General features: G+C 33.1%; 1 protein-coding gene across 3 annotated transcripts in view; it reads left to right on the plus strand.

The window, feature by feature from the left end:
• LOC120429394 (IQ motif and SEC7 domain-containing protein 1) overlaps positions 1-15,624 on the plus strand; it is a 223,131-nt gene that overhangs the window by 78,867 nt on the left and 128,640 nt on the right. Inside the window, exon 1 of one of the 3 annotated variants that reach the window (XM_052708733.1) lies at positions 1,375-1,394. The exons of 1 other annotated variant lie outside the window; for it this stretch is intronic. The gene's annotated coding sequence lies outside the window, so the exon portion shown is untranslated. Of the gene's footprint in view, positions 1-1,374; positions 1,804-15,624 lie in introns of those variants that run through there. One more of the 3 variants, XM_039594547.2, reaches the window with a different exon arrangement.

The raw sequence follows: 15,624 nt of genomic DNA on the forward strand, positions 1-15,624 counted from the left end.
ACATGAAAGTTGATTAAGACAATGAAGTGTAATATAAACTATAAATTATGAATTTAGGTAGTTTATTTGTGGCCTACATTAATATCGTTTTAAATGTTTATATGACTCAAACTTCAAGTGAAATTTTTCATGTTAAAAAATGAGAATGTCAATCATTGCAAACTAGTTTTAAAAAATCAAAGGATTTTGATAAAGAGGCCTCTATTCCAAATTTTACATTTTTTAGTTGTGAACTTGTTTGCCCTGAGCACAAATAATTTTAATTGGGAATTAACGCAAAAAAGAGTCTTTACACATAAATGTGTGCTATTCCTTTAGGCATGCAAATGTATAACCAAATTCGCTGAAATTTAAGCTAGAACCCCTTTTAAACTTTCAGTTTTCAAGTGAAAAAAATTACAGGAAATATAAAGAGATTAATACCTGTTTCAAAAAACTTTCAAATTATTGCAACATTACCAATTACATTTTAATGTCAAAAAGAATAATCGCACTTAAATCAATGCACCCATAACCCTTCCATTTTGGTAATCAATCAATTCAAGTGATTCAGACAGGTTGAAATTGGTTGAAATTGGTTCAAATTTGTTTAAATTTAAAGAAAAAATCATTGGAAAATCTTTGATCATTATTTTCCAACAGTCTGTGACTAGTCAGTCACGCCACGCCTGATTCTCTTAAAAAAATTATTTAAATTTGAAAAAATATTTTTTTTACACATTTGCTCGCCAGTCAAAAAATTAGGCACCCCTGCTTTATACATAACTTTAGTTATGCTACCATCTCAATTTGTAAAATATCAATAAATTTATGAAATATTTTTCGAACACATTTTAAATTGTTATAAACAATGTATGCTGGAATGTGTACAAGCAATTTTACAGTTATTTCAACAAAAATTCATTTTTTTTACAATCTGTTATGACTTCTAATTTTGTAATGAAAATGTAAAGGGGAGTTGGGAATAAAAAGTAAAAAAAAATCATTGACATTATTAAATTTTAAACAAGTATACTGTTTTGAAAAAAATGCAAAAAATTTAGAATAAACAATCACTTGGCTAAAAATTTTGTAAACGAATAATAAATCAAACCTCTAAAAAAAATTGACAAAACCTATGTAATCAACCCTATTACTCCACCACCCAGCAGGAGAAAAACCACGAGGTCTCCCCATCAAGAGAGCGTGAGCGCGAGAAAAACTCTCTCTCACACCACAACCTCTCTCCCGCTCTTCCCAGCAGCTGTTGTTGCTCTTGCTTGCAAGTTTTGCTAGGCTGCAAACCCTCCACAACTTGCCGTCGGACCCGCTGGAATTAGTCAAATTCGACGTACGAACTCGCTAGGATCGTTTCCGACCAACGGGCGCGCGCTTATTCGTGTTTTTGTACGAGAGTGTGTATTTGTGTGTGTGCGTTTTGGCCGTTGTTGTTTACAACCTGAAATTTTCCATAAAAATTTCCGCAAAGTTGAAAATTTTCCAAAATTTACATTTTTTCCTGGACCGTAAAAAGGTGTAATTTTGACAGTTTGGAGAGGGAGTTTTCAGTGGAAACGTAACGCGGATAGATGGGGGTCATCCCCAACCAAAGCTGCATCGCATTCGCATAACGTTCAGCAAGTCGAAAGATTAGTTGTGCCGCCCACGAAAAACGGCCTACGAAGAAAAAAGAGTAAAATAAAGTTTAAGGTGACGAAACGACACAAACGTGGAATAGAGTGCGCGGAACATCCGTCAAATCGGGTTTGACGGAAGCAAAGGAAACAAAACAAAACCGCGAACGTGGATAGCAGAGCCATCAAAGTACGTAAGGAAATCAAATAAAGTGATCGACACATGGGGACACGTGTGTGTGTGCGTGAGCAAATAAGTTGAAGCAACTAAAGGAGGAAGAGTTGAGAAGCGATTATTGGATAGGCGAAAAGAGTTAAGAAAAGAGGAAAAAGAAAGCAAGAAGAGCACTGAGTCAATGAAGCAAAGCCAAGTGGAAATGAGCAATACGTGAAGGAAGAGCGATTGACAAAAAGGCAGTCAATGATGATTGCAGCGCGAATACAAAGTGACAAAAATGAGTTGACTTAAATGAAGAGAAAGAGTTAAAGAGAGAGAAGGATGTACCGTTGGATAAATCGGGGAGTGTTGATGAGTTGTCACCGTAATTCGCGCGGTTCCTTCTTACTTGAAGCAACGGTTCCAACTGTTTGTTTAAGCTTTTTTTTATGTCAACGAAGTTGACCCTCTTAACCAGCAATTGAAGAACCAGAGAACTCGAAATTGTCGAAGATCGCGAAGCGATCCAAACTCTTTGTACGGAAAATTCCACACAAAATCAACTTTCAACATCGTTCTAAATCAACTTTCCGGACAGCGATTGGCGCCCACCTTGGTTCAGCGATTCGATCAACCAGATGCAGCGGAAAAAAAAGTTCGAAACCAGACACAAACTGCGAGGAAAAAGTGGTTGTTGAGTTGAGCTGAGCGATGTTGATAACGAAGTGGTTTTGGAGTGCGGAGCAGACTTCACCGGCAAGCGTTCGGTCGGAATCAATGAATAGATTTTCTATTCAAATTGGATGAAGTTTATTCAGGATTTGTGTTTTTTGTTTCGCCGCAAGTAGTGATAGTTGGTCTAGACACAATAGACGTCAAATTGAAGAAATTTTTCCGTACTTGGGGGTGGGTAGAGTAATTGGCTCCCCCTTTGTCATCTGCTGTTACGCAAGTTATTTGGAAAGGAAAATTGTTACTTGCTAGCCACCCTGCGACTACAGTGTAGTGCAAGCTGCTAGTATTTACATTTAATTGATTGGATTAATTTGTTGACTCACGCGCTGCTGGTAGACTAATTGCACGTGGTGCCAATTACGTGACAATACTTGGTTGAAATGGAGGGCTGATGATATCAGAAGCACCTTCGTCATACATTTTTTGAATTTAATTTTAACTTCGATTATTTTAACACAATATGTTATAACATTATGCATCATTTATTAATTGCTGGACAAAAATAAGTTTTAGAAAATAACTTTTTAGAAGTTTCACAATTTTAAAAATAGGATTGCCAAATAATTATTTAATAAATCTTATACAGTATAAATATTCTATCATCACATAAAAATCAATAAAGCATGAAAAGTTACACATGTTTTTATTTCCATTGCATCATTACAATTAAATCACCTTCCTAAGTTTGGCCACAAAATTTAGAATCTTTTCTGAAACATCTTCTGTTTAGGTGTGTGTACGTAACTAAACAACATTATTTAAAAATACTCATTTAAAAGAAAACTTTTATATAAACAGGGTTGTTACGGACGGCGCGGATCGCGCGGATGGCGCGGATGGCGCGTATCGCGCGGATCTGGCGCGGATTTGCTGGCTTATTTTGCTCAGGCGCGGATTTCGCGCGGATAGCAATTTTGATAAACAAAATAATTGAGAACAATAGAATTTCTTTCAAATTACAAAGGAAAATATTATTAGGAATTACATAAATTCAATCTTTTTCGTTGAGTGCGAAAACATCAATTTCTAAGAAATTGTTAATGAAGAAAATTTTCTTCTAAAAATTATTGATTGTTTTTTTTTTATACAAAACTTTGAAATAATCTTCAAGGAGCGATTTTTTTATGTATTGAGATTTGTTATATTAATTTAACATAACATTTCAACTCATTATTTTTAAAACATCTACTAATAAATACCAATTTTATTAAAATCAAATTAACAAAATTAAAAAAAATTACAGAATTTTAAAAATTTAAGCTATAAAATTTTTAAGATTTGTTATGTTTTTTCAATATAAAAATTAAAATTTTAAATTTTTGGTTTATTGAAAAAAATAAAAATTCTGTTGCCACTCTGATTCAGGTAGAATTGATTCTACTCCCAATTATCACAACATGACGAAATCCACTTAGAAATCTGATAAAATCTCCGTCTAAAAGCGAAATGTAATGTTAAAATTAAAAAATAAGAAATTTGGAATTCAACAATTTGAAATAAAAAACGAAACATAACTAATTCACAATTTGAAATTATCAAAACTTACAGACTCAAAAAACGTGAAAAAGTACGAATTATTAAATTGAAAAATTACGAAAATATTGCAATTGATTTTTTTGTTAATTTTTATTTTTTTAAGAAAGTTCTTAAGTTATCAAATTTTTAAATTATTTAATTAATTAATTTTATTAAATTAATTAATTATTTAAAAAATAAATTTTTAAATTATTAAATTTTTAAATAAATAAATAATGAAATTTTGAAATTATGAAATTATTAAATCATTAAATTTTTAAATAATTAAATAATTAAATAATTAAATAATTAAATAATTAAATTATTAAATCATTAAATTATTAAATCATTAAATTATTAAATTATTAAATTATTAAATAATTAAATTATTAAATTATTTAATTAATAAATTATTAAATTATTAAATTATTAAATTATTAAATTATTAAATTATTAAATTATTAAATTATTAAATTATTAAATTATTAAATTATTAAATTATTAAATTATTAAATTATTAAATCATTAAATTATTAAATCATTAAATTATTAAATTATTAAATTATTAAATTATTAAATTATTAAATTATTAAATTATTAAATTGGGTAATTCTCTACCAACTCACACGAAATCGGGAAAAGTTGCCCCGACCCCTCTTCGATTTGCGTGAAACTTTGTCCTAAGGGGTAACTTTTGTCCCTGATCACGAATCCGAGGTCCGTTTTTTGATATCTCGTGACGGAGGGGCGGTACGACCCCTTCCATTTTTGAACATGCGAAAAAAGAGGTGTTTTTCAATAATTTGCAGCCTGAAACGGTGATGAGATAGAAATTTGGCATCAAAGGGACTTTTATGTAAAATTAGACGCCCGATTTGATGGCGTACTCAGAATTCCGAAAAAACGTATTTTTCATCGAAAAAAACAATAAAAAAGTTTTAAAAATTCTCCCATTTTCCGTTACTCGACTGTAAAAAATTTTGGAACATGTCATTTTATGGGAAATTTAATGTACTTTTCGAATCTACATTGTCCCAGAAGGGTCATTTTTTCATTAAGAACAAAATTTTTCATTTTAAAATTTCGTGTTTTTTCTAACTTTGCAGGGTTATTTTTTAGAGTGTAACAATGTTCTACAAAGTTGTAGAGCAGACAATTACAAAAATTTTGATATATAGACATAAGGGGTTTGCTTAAAAACATCACAAGTTATCGCGATTTTACGAAAAAAAGTTTTGAAAAAGTTACTTTTTGCGTTTCTCTTTGTTTCGTCGTCCGTGTCTGTCGCGGGTGACCATGAACGGCCATGATCGATGACGACCAACTTTTTTAAAACTTTTTTTCGTAAAATCGTGATAACTTGTGATGTTTATAAGCAAACCCCTTATGTATATATATCAAAATTTTTGTAATTGTCTGCTCTACAACTTTGTAGAACATTGTTACACTCTAAAAAATAACCCTGCAAAGTTAGAAAAAACACGAAATTTTAAAATGAAAAATTTTGTTCTAAATGAAAAAATGACCCTTCTGGGACAATGTAGATTCGAAAAGTACATTAAATTTCCCATAAAATGACATGTTCCAAAATTTTTTACAGTCGAGTAACGGAAAATGGGAGAATTTTTAAAACTTTTTTAGTGTTTTTTCGATGAAAAATACGTTTTTTCGGAATTCTGATTACGCCATCAAATCGGGCGTCTAATTTTACATAAAAGTCCCTTTGACACCAAATTTCTATCTCATCACCGTTTCAGGCTGCAAATTATTGAAAAACACCTCTTTTTTCGCATGTGCAAAAATGGAAGGGGTCGTACCGCCCCTCCGTCACGAGATATCAAAAAACGGACCTCGGATTCGTGATCAGGGACAAAAGTTACCCCTTAGGACAAAGTTTCACGCAAATCGAAGAGGGGTCGGGGCAACTGCTGTGTGAGTTGGCGGAGAATTACCCAATTATTAAATTATTAAATTATTAAATTATTAAATTATTAAATTATTAAATTATTAAATTATTAAATTATTAAATTATTAAATTATTAAATTATTAAATTATTAAATTATTAAATTATTAAATTATTAAATTATTAAATTATTAAATTATTAAATTATTAAATTATTAAATTATTAAATTATTAAATTATTAAATTATTAAATTATTAAATTATTAAATTATTAAATTATTAAATTATTAAATTATTAAATTATTAAATTATTAAATTATTAAATTATTCAATTATTCAATTATTCAATTATTCAATTATTCAATTATTCAATTATTAAATTATTAAATTATTAGATTATTAAATTATTAAATTATTAAATTATTAAATTATTAAATTATTAAATTATTAAATTATTAAATTATTAAATTATTAAGTTATTAAATTATTAAGTTATTAAATTATTAAATTATTAAATTATTAAATTATTAAATTATTAAATTATTAAATTATTAAATTATTAAATTATTAAATTATTAAATTATTAAATTATTAAATTATTAAATTATTAAATTGTTAAATTATTTAATTATTAAATTATTAAATTATTAAATTGTTAAATTATTAAATTATTAAATTATTAAATTATTGAATTATTTAATAATTTAATTGTTTAATTATTTAATTATTTAATTATTTAATTATTTAATGATTAAATTATTAAATTATTCAATTATTAAATTTTTAAGTTAATAAAAAAATTTTGCCGTTTTTTTAGTTCGGATCATTTTTGGAGTCATATTTTTGTTTAGAAAAATTTAGAGAAGAAAATAATAGAAATTTCGTGTTTCGATTTTCCAGAGTAAAGTTTTGGCGAGAAAGTAGTAAATCCCTAGATTTAATAAATTGGTGATTTATTTTATGGTTTAAATTTTTTTAAATTTTCGAATTTAATTTTTTTTCCTGAATTTGTTTTTAAAGAAACGATATCAGATGTGTTGCAAAAAAATGCTAATATTGTTTCAAAAATGGCAAAAATGGTTTCATTTGATACAGGTGGGGTATGAATCCACAACTGATCAACGGTACTGATCCAAATGCCTTCTGTATTATTCTTTTTTCGTTTAAAATTTCATTCATTATGTTACTCTCTTCTTTGTTTGTCGCGATTTTTTTTTATATGGCGCGGATTTCGCGCGGATTGGGTTTTGGGGTCGGCGCGGATCTGGCGCGGATTTTTTCTCGACTTTTCCGTAACAACCCTGTATAAATCAATTTTAGTAAAGAATAACGTGGTTTGTGGACGAGCCCTGAATTTTGTACACACATTAAAAAATTGTGTAAATTTTGAAGGTTTAATTTTAGAAGGTTGAATATTACCTCTTTCGTGATGTACTTTTACCTCAATTTAGACTGAAAAAGTGACATTACACCAGAAAAGTGGTAAAATTACAAATGTTCAGTGGTAAAATTACACATTTTTTCTTATATGAAATATGTACCCCATCTCAGATGCAATATTACCATGATTTTTTAAACTGTTCATTGAATAAAGTTCTAAAGCAGGAATTATTACAAAATCCTCAAATGTCATTTTAGTTTTCCAACTGTAAAATATTTTTTTAGCATTATTAAAGATTTATGAAAAATATTTTCAAGTCAATCTTCTTTCAAAAGTTTTAAAATTTTATTAAAATGAAAAAGTATATCATTTTTTAAGCGAAAGTAAATAACTTGTAATGATTTCATATACTTTCAAACTATTTCACACCGTTTCTTAACTTTTATCAATTTTTACATTTTTTTTACATAATTAGTCAAAATGATTAAGCACAATCTGTCAGTTGCCAAACATTTAAAAAAATTAAAAATCTTTTAGTTCGATTAAAAATCATGAAGGTTATTTTCAAATTTAGCGCTTTGTAAACGTTTGTTAAATTTGTATTTTCCTTTTTATTTTTTTGAATTTAAAATCCAGCACTCCTTTTTTTAACTCTAGAGTTTTTTTGAATAGAAAATAGCTGGGTGCAGAATAGTTGTCCGCAAAGCGGCCTCAATTTAGAACTGTCAAAGCGGAACCAATTTACTGTTCGCAAAATAATACCAAGAAGTGGCAAGTATTGTGATCGATCTATAATTTATTTTGTCAGGAATAAAAAACCCGATTTAATCCCACCTGGGGTGAGAAAGAGCCTTTCTTACTAAAGAATATAACAATGGTAGAACTTCTTTCAATTAATAACATCGACTTTGTTTATTTATAACGTCAGCTCAAAAGAAAGTCTTATGAAGAATATTTTTAATCGTACAATATGTTTGTACGTTTCTAATCGAACAAGCGATTATGACAAACGCGATCATAGCAAGCTTCCCAACAACGCACACCGCGGTTTTGGTTTTCTAGTTTCGGTACGAGCCCTTTTGTGTGACTGTGTTGGTGTTTTGGTTCATCGTACCAGCGCACCAAGACAAGGTACCTACAAGTGAACCGCGTGTGCCGCACGGTGCAGGGAAGCTAGCCATTCAGCTTCTACGAGAGTGACAGAGTCAGAGATAGCTATTTTTACAACCGCACCACTACACACTCAATCGCGAGAACCTTAGGAAGAAAGCACTTTGAAAACGAAATAAACGATGAAAAGCTTAGAATGCTCCTATTATCCTATCCAATGAACCCTGTTAAATAAACTTACGAAATCACGAAAAAATGAAGTCTACATTTAGGCGATTTTAGGAGTGCACGGGAAACAAAATGATTGTAGCCGGATGAATGTCCTATGTCACAAAGGTTTTTGCATAAACATTGGACAGTTATGCAGAAACGGACAGGGCAAAAGAAACCGAAAAGCTACGATATCTTACATATTGAAGGAAACATCGGTAGACAAGCTACTACAAAATGAGTATAAGTCGAGCCACAAAATATATGCGCCAGCATTCTCGCGCCAGTATTCGAAGCTCAACTTGACAACTTGGCGACGAAGCGTCGAAAATCGATGCAGTGTGATTTTTTGACGATTTTTCCGATTAAAATTCATGCTGAATCGACATATTTACGAAGATGGCAATGACGTCCTGCCTTAAAGTAAAACCTATACCTTTCTTTAGTAAGAAAGGCAAAAAAGTCGCTGGCGTCGAGCTATTAAGGTATTCGAAGTCAAAACATCTTAAGAAGAGGGTTGAAATCGAGATTGGCATGATTCGTTGCTAACATTACAAAATCGCTATGACTCACGCAAAACCTATGTTTATGATGCTATTGAAATGTTAGCGACGAATTTTCAATAACTATGAATGGTACCTGCCAAATAATATTGGATAATCTTAATCCGATATAATCACGGCACATCACAGATACCTAATCTCGGAACTTCCATTCGGTTGCTCTTCTGATTCACGAAATTCCACCCACTTTTGACACCATTTTTCATCACGTGGAAAACAAAAAAAGCCTCTTTTGGCCGCCCATCGTTTAGTATACGAAGAAAAAAGTGGGATGCACTTAATTTTTCATCGAAAACATCAACATCAGCAGATCCGAAATGTTCCAAAACAATTCATTTCAGCAGCAAAAAAATGTCACGCTTGAGCTTGAACATTGCCTTCTACTTTGTTTATGTTTACAGCTGTAGTGCTGTAGTATTAGTGAGGAGCAGTGGGGAGCTTTCGAAAATCACGTTACGCATTCTGTCTTTTCAGCACCCAAGAAAATAGCTTATAGGACCTTTTAAAAACTCTCTACTAAACTCTAGATAAACAGCTATTTGCTCTTCATCCAATTTAAATTTATAGTATTTTAAAACAATTTAATAACACAAATGTAAAGACATTTTAATTATATTTATCAAATAATTTTGTTCATTCCATGGAATCTTATGAGATATTCATATTATATTGTACAAAATTATTCTCACTTTTAAAAACATGATTGAAGATATAAGAATTAAGAAATTCATGCAAAAAAAATACTGAGAAATCAAAAAGTAATATTTTAACAAGAATTTTGAACTTCAGCTTTCGTGAGATTATATGATTTAAAATTATAAAAATATGAAGACTTTAAGATTCGAGGATTCATTCCTTGATTTTTTTTTTTTGATTTTCTGAGCTTGTCTGGCCACCTGCATAAGATTTTATAAATTTAACTCAAATGCAAAAAAAACAGAACTATTTAAAAGATTTCTTCAAATCAATCAGTCAATGGAACAAATAATAACATTCTAGTTAGAATAGTATACAAAGTTTTTGCAAATATTTAAAGTAAATACTCAAAAGAAATCTCAAAATATCAATGAAAATAGACGTGAAATTGATAAAGAAAAAGCACTTAAACTTTAAAAATGTTCACAACGTCTTTTAATACCAGCATTACAAATCTGAAGGCAAAAAAATATTAAAAGAATCTTCAAAACATTCATTAAATTATCAACTGAACCACTGAAAACAATAGCAAGTGCATTTTACTCATTTCATTTTAAACTCAATTGAATCCAATCCAATTGAACCAGTTTCAAAATATTCTGTTTTTTGTGAAATAAAAAAAATTATAGCACCTCACATGTTATTTCATTTTGTTTCTAGCATTATTTTTTTATTTTTTCTTACCCCGTTAAATTTTGACCAGAATCGAGAGCTTTATACTTTAAATATATATTTGCATCGGCCTCACAAAGACAAAAAACGGTTCAGAGCCTCAGAAAAATTTAAAAAATATCAAGCAGATAAATAAATTTATTGGCAATTATTTTCATATGAGCTTTTGTGTATGTAATTACACAAAAAAACAATTCATTTTTTTTTATTTTGATGCAAAAACCATTGATTTGCGTCCAAAAGAGCTAAAGTTGGTTTAAATGTCATGGAGCTTAATTTAAAAAAATCTTTTTTCGCAAAACTTAAAATTTCAGGAACCACCCTAACTTGGCTAGGAGCACCTTAATGACCAAATTAAAAATCTCTGAGCACATACAATTTGATATTATTTTGAAATTAGTTACCTGTTTAGCATAAACCATGCAACGTGACGTTCATTCTATGAAGCAAATGATTAATTTCGAATGTAAACAATTCCAATAGCAACTTTCAACACATTTTAATTAATTTTCATTGAAACCATGTTTACACTTCAGCAACGAAAATTGATTACCCCAAAAGTACACACACACGCAATCAACTATCCAAAACAGGTCCAGTTATTTGCCCAACCAAGTCACGTTCCCAACCCCCAAAACTCTTTGTCCAGCAGACTGACTGCAAATTTAAGCCAATTTGCAGCCCCGAGCGAACAATCAAATTATACCATCGTGCCAAAACAGTTCGAGGTCCGGCCTCTAATTTTTTTTTCCACTATCAACAACCAAAAACTATTATTCGCGCAAAGAGTCACCCGGTAATTACCGGTGGTGCTAATCAGTCACATGGCGAGTGTCGCACCCCTCGCCAAAACTCCGACCAGGGTTGGACGCCGATTTGGACCCACATTTCGTCACGCGCACTCACCTTGGTCCGGCCAGTCTGAACGCCTTTTAAGGAGACTTGAACCCGCTGCAAAACCAGTTCCGAAGAGTCTTGGGCAAAAAAGTAGGCAAAAAAAAACGCATCTTGGAATTATAAATAGCTGCGATGACATTTGCATTGGTGTTGGTCCCCGCTGGAGCCACCAACTTCAAGTTGAGACGAAGTTTTCATTTGGGATTATCCTAGTCTTCGATGTCTCTATAATTTTGTGAGATGATTGTAAAGAATTTCTAGATGTTTTCAAAAATATGATACGCCCTTATGAAAAATTTCTCTAGCAAATTTGTCTTCTCATCCTAGTTTTGCAAGTTTTAAGTGACTGCGACGCCTCTCAAACACCGCTAAGTGAGTTTCGCGCACCAGTAAAACGAAAGTGTAAAACTGGCCCTGGAGGCGTGATCTACTTACAAGTGGTCTTGCCTGAAGTGGACGGATTTGCGCGGACAATCTCTTGGTGCTAAACGACCTTCAGCCGGTTTGGTTTTTTGCTTGATGATAATCGTAATGGACTTTCGCGGTGCAAAATGGTGATGGCTGCTTCATTAGCTGGTTGGTCTTTAAGAAGCTGACTTCATCAGCTGATCGGCTGCTGCAACTGCAGCTATACAGCTGTGGAAATGAGGGGGTGGAACTGGAATTTCTCGGTAGTTGACCACTGATTGGTGGGTGGATCAACAAATTTGTGGAACAACACAAGCAGTGCATGTTAAATGACTGAAAGCCAACTTCACGAAATATCTTGAGATTCAATATTTCGTGACGGTTGCTAACTGTAAGTTGACAGATTGACAAATTGACAGAAGTTGATCGACTGGAACCACTTTTTCACTTTTGGTCACTTTACTTACCTTATATTTCACTAATATAATCACCAAACGCCATATTTTTCTTAAAGTTAGTACTTACCTCAACAGCTTTTTTCTATCAAACGATTTCACTACCTTTATGTTGAAGTCTGTAATAGAGGTGACATTGATCATATTTTAAAATTAAACCATAACTGCTCGACATTTGTTCAGTGATAATTTAAATGTTTTTGTTTCAAAATTTATATAACTTGCTTAAAATAAGTCTCAAAACAAAAAATCAAACTTCACGAACGCCAAACGGATATCCTCTCACTTGTCCACTCGAAAACTGCTAGAATTAAACCCATATCGTACAAGGGGCACTAAAATTTAACAACCCCTGTTGCCCATTAATCAAACCCCAAATTGTACTACCAACTGTAGACTGCAACCCGTTGAAATAACGATTCCAATCTCCAAACAAACATCCGCTCGCCAGAACATCGCCAGCTCAACCACAAACCTCAGCTTAGCTCCGTCAAAATGATCAGCAACTTCCCCCTTTGAAATCTCGACTTCGCAGTCGATGACAGATCGCTGCCCAAGGGGGGCGTCACCCGATCTGAGATCACCCGTCAACAAATAATCCTCATCCCCGGTGTGTGTTTGTGTGAATCATAACGATCCGCAGAACCGATTCTCGAGCCCCAACTAAAAATTCGAGCAGTTTTGCTCGAAATTCGCCGCCAAACAGGTTTGCGATGAAGTGAAACTGATTGCTTCTCGCGCGCGCGCTCGTAAAGGTGAATAATAGTTTGGAATAATTGGTTGAAATTCTCACTTTCGTTGGAAACCCGAGGGGTAAGCCTAATCGTGAAAACTGCTCGAAGAAGAAGAAGACAATGCGCGATGGAGGAAAAAACACAGTGAATCGACGAAAAAAAAGCCGAGATGGAATTCAGTGAAGGTGAAAATGAAGTGAAAAAAAACCGTCGAAATTGGATTAAAAGTTTTGCCTATTCAAATCGCTTCTCAACAGCTCACACAAACACAGGTGCACGCATGTGTGATCACACTATTAAACACAAATATGCTTTTGAAAGTCATTTCTGGTGCCAACGACAAAGTCGCGGTGGATTTAAAATTGCCGCAGCACAAATCACAAAGCCTAGTTTTATGGATTATGTCGCAAGGTACTTTGTAAATTTTTCGGTGCAAGAATTGTCATCGCCTTCGGGGCTTAATTAGAGCCATTATAGTGCGCTACTATTGTTTCCACAACCAGCCCTTTTTAATTCAACTCGCGGAGACACATGACAGGTGCGCGCTCCTTGACGACGACTTACGATGTGTGTGTTATTGTGAATGACAATGCCACCAGGGTTGCGAAACAATAGGTTCCGTGAAGAAAATGGCGCACGCGACCTGGGTTGGCAGCGTTGCTCAAAACTTATTAGTTTACGCAGCTCCAAACAACACAAAAGTCATCCTTTGTGCTGTTGATTGGACGTTGCGTAAAAACTTCACGAAATATTGGAACAGCAATATTTCGTGACAGTTTTAGACTGGGGTTGACAGGTTGACAGAACTTTGATACTTACCTACTTTGCCGTTCACCGCATCACACTCACTTCACCTACATTATTATTCACTGTATTACACTCTCTTCACTTCAAACCTCATTTCTTCAATACTTACCCCCTTCCTTAACTTTGACGTCCGTAATAGAGAAACACTTCTAAAATCTTTTCACTTTACCGAAATCGGAAACTTTCACCACTCCCTTGATGTTGACGTCCGTGATCGGGAAACCCATCCGGTGCCTTCTAATTGCAATTTTTCGATCAAAAACTCCAATAATTCATCCCACCACCCTGTCCAAACCTACGCACTAATTGACGCCGCTGCACGACTCGTGTGTGTGCCGTTTTCAAGGTTGAAGCTGCTAAACCTGATATCCCACCACCCGGCAACGTCCGCAACGTCGCCGCTCGTGCAACTCACATTTCATTTCCAGGAACCGTGCCAGAACGGCCTGCAAACTAGTTAGCCTACTTTCCGTGAAGTTGGCGCTGCAAATGTGATACCCCTTAAGACTCTCGCTTTTTCGCGAGCGCGCTCGTTCCAGTTTTTCCACCCGTAGGGCATTCGGAATGTTGGCGGGAAAAACTGCGCGGAATCGTCGATTGTTTTCAATTATTTTAATCAAAAAAGGCTAGTGCATTACCATACTTGGGCAGAGTGATGGCCGGAACACTAACGAACGGCATGGCGATGAGCATGCTAGGTCTGCAATCAGGATTAAATTTTGAGTCAGAGCGTGAAATGAAATGTTTTGCGGAAATTTTAATGACTGTGGGGGTGGAGCCCCCAGCCCTTTTGAAAGTGGGTAAATTTGGGGTATTATGGGCTGGAGGTATGAGAGTGGAACCTTTAAAGGCGCTAGTTGAGTAATTAATTTGGTGGAATTGGAACAGGTAGTTCATCAAATTTGAAAAAAAAAACCTAGTTGATTTGACAGATTGACTGGTTTGACAGTTGACAGAGCACTACATCACTTACCTTTCCTGATTAATATTCGCTTTAAACATGGTATCTACAGTACTTACCCCTATGACTTCCTTCTTAAAGTGTCAACTCTTAACTTTATTCTTACATCCGTAATTGAAAACTTCTTCACAATTTCTTACATCAACCTTGTAAAGTCAACAGTTGATTTAGTTGACAGCTATTGACAAAGCACTACATCACTTACCTTTATTGCTTTAAATCACTTCAAACAAAGTCTCCACTGTACTTACCTCTACGAAAATTTCATCAAGTATCAACTCTTGACTGTATTCTTACGTCCGTAACTGAGAACTTCTTCACAATTGTTTACTAAAAAACGTTTTTCACGCTTGATTCTGGACAACGATACCGTCAATCTGGTAAAATTAAAAGCTGATTTAGTTGACAGGTTGACAGAATTGACGGTTGACAGCAGCACTACATCACTTACCTTTATGGCTTCAATTGACTTCATACAAAGTCTCCACAGTACTTACCCCTACGATTTTTTTCTTAAATTATCACCTCTTGACTTAATTCTTACGTCCGTAATTGAGAACTTCTTTTCGTTTTCTGCTTCAAACCTCTCCACAGTACTTACCTCTACGAATATTCCTGAAGTATCAACTCTTCACTTAATTCTTACGTCCGTAATTGAGATTTTCTTCACAATTTCATATTTACAAATCTTTTTCAAGCTTGATTCGAGCACACCGAGAGCGTCAACCCGATGAAGTAAAAAGATGACTTAATTGACAGAATTGATTGTTGAAAGATGTTGACAAAGCACTACATCACTTACCTTT

This window comes from Culex pipiens, chromosome 2 (assembly GCF_016801865.2).
Source record: "Culex pipiens pallens isolate TS chromosome 2, TS_CPP_V2, whole genome shotgun sequence".
Taxonomy (NCBI): Eukaryota; Metazoa; Arthropoda; class Insecta; order Diptera; family Culicidae; genus Culex; species Culex pipiens.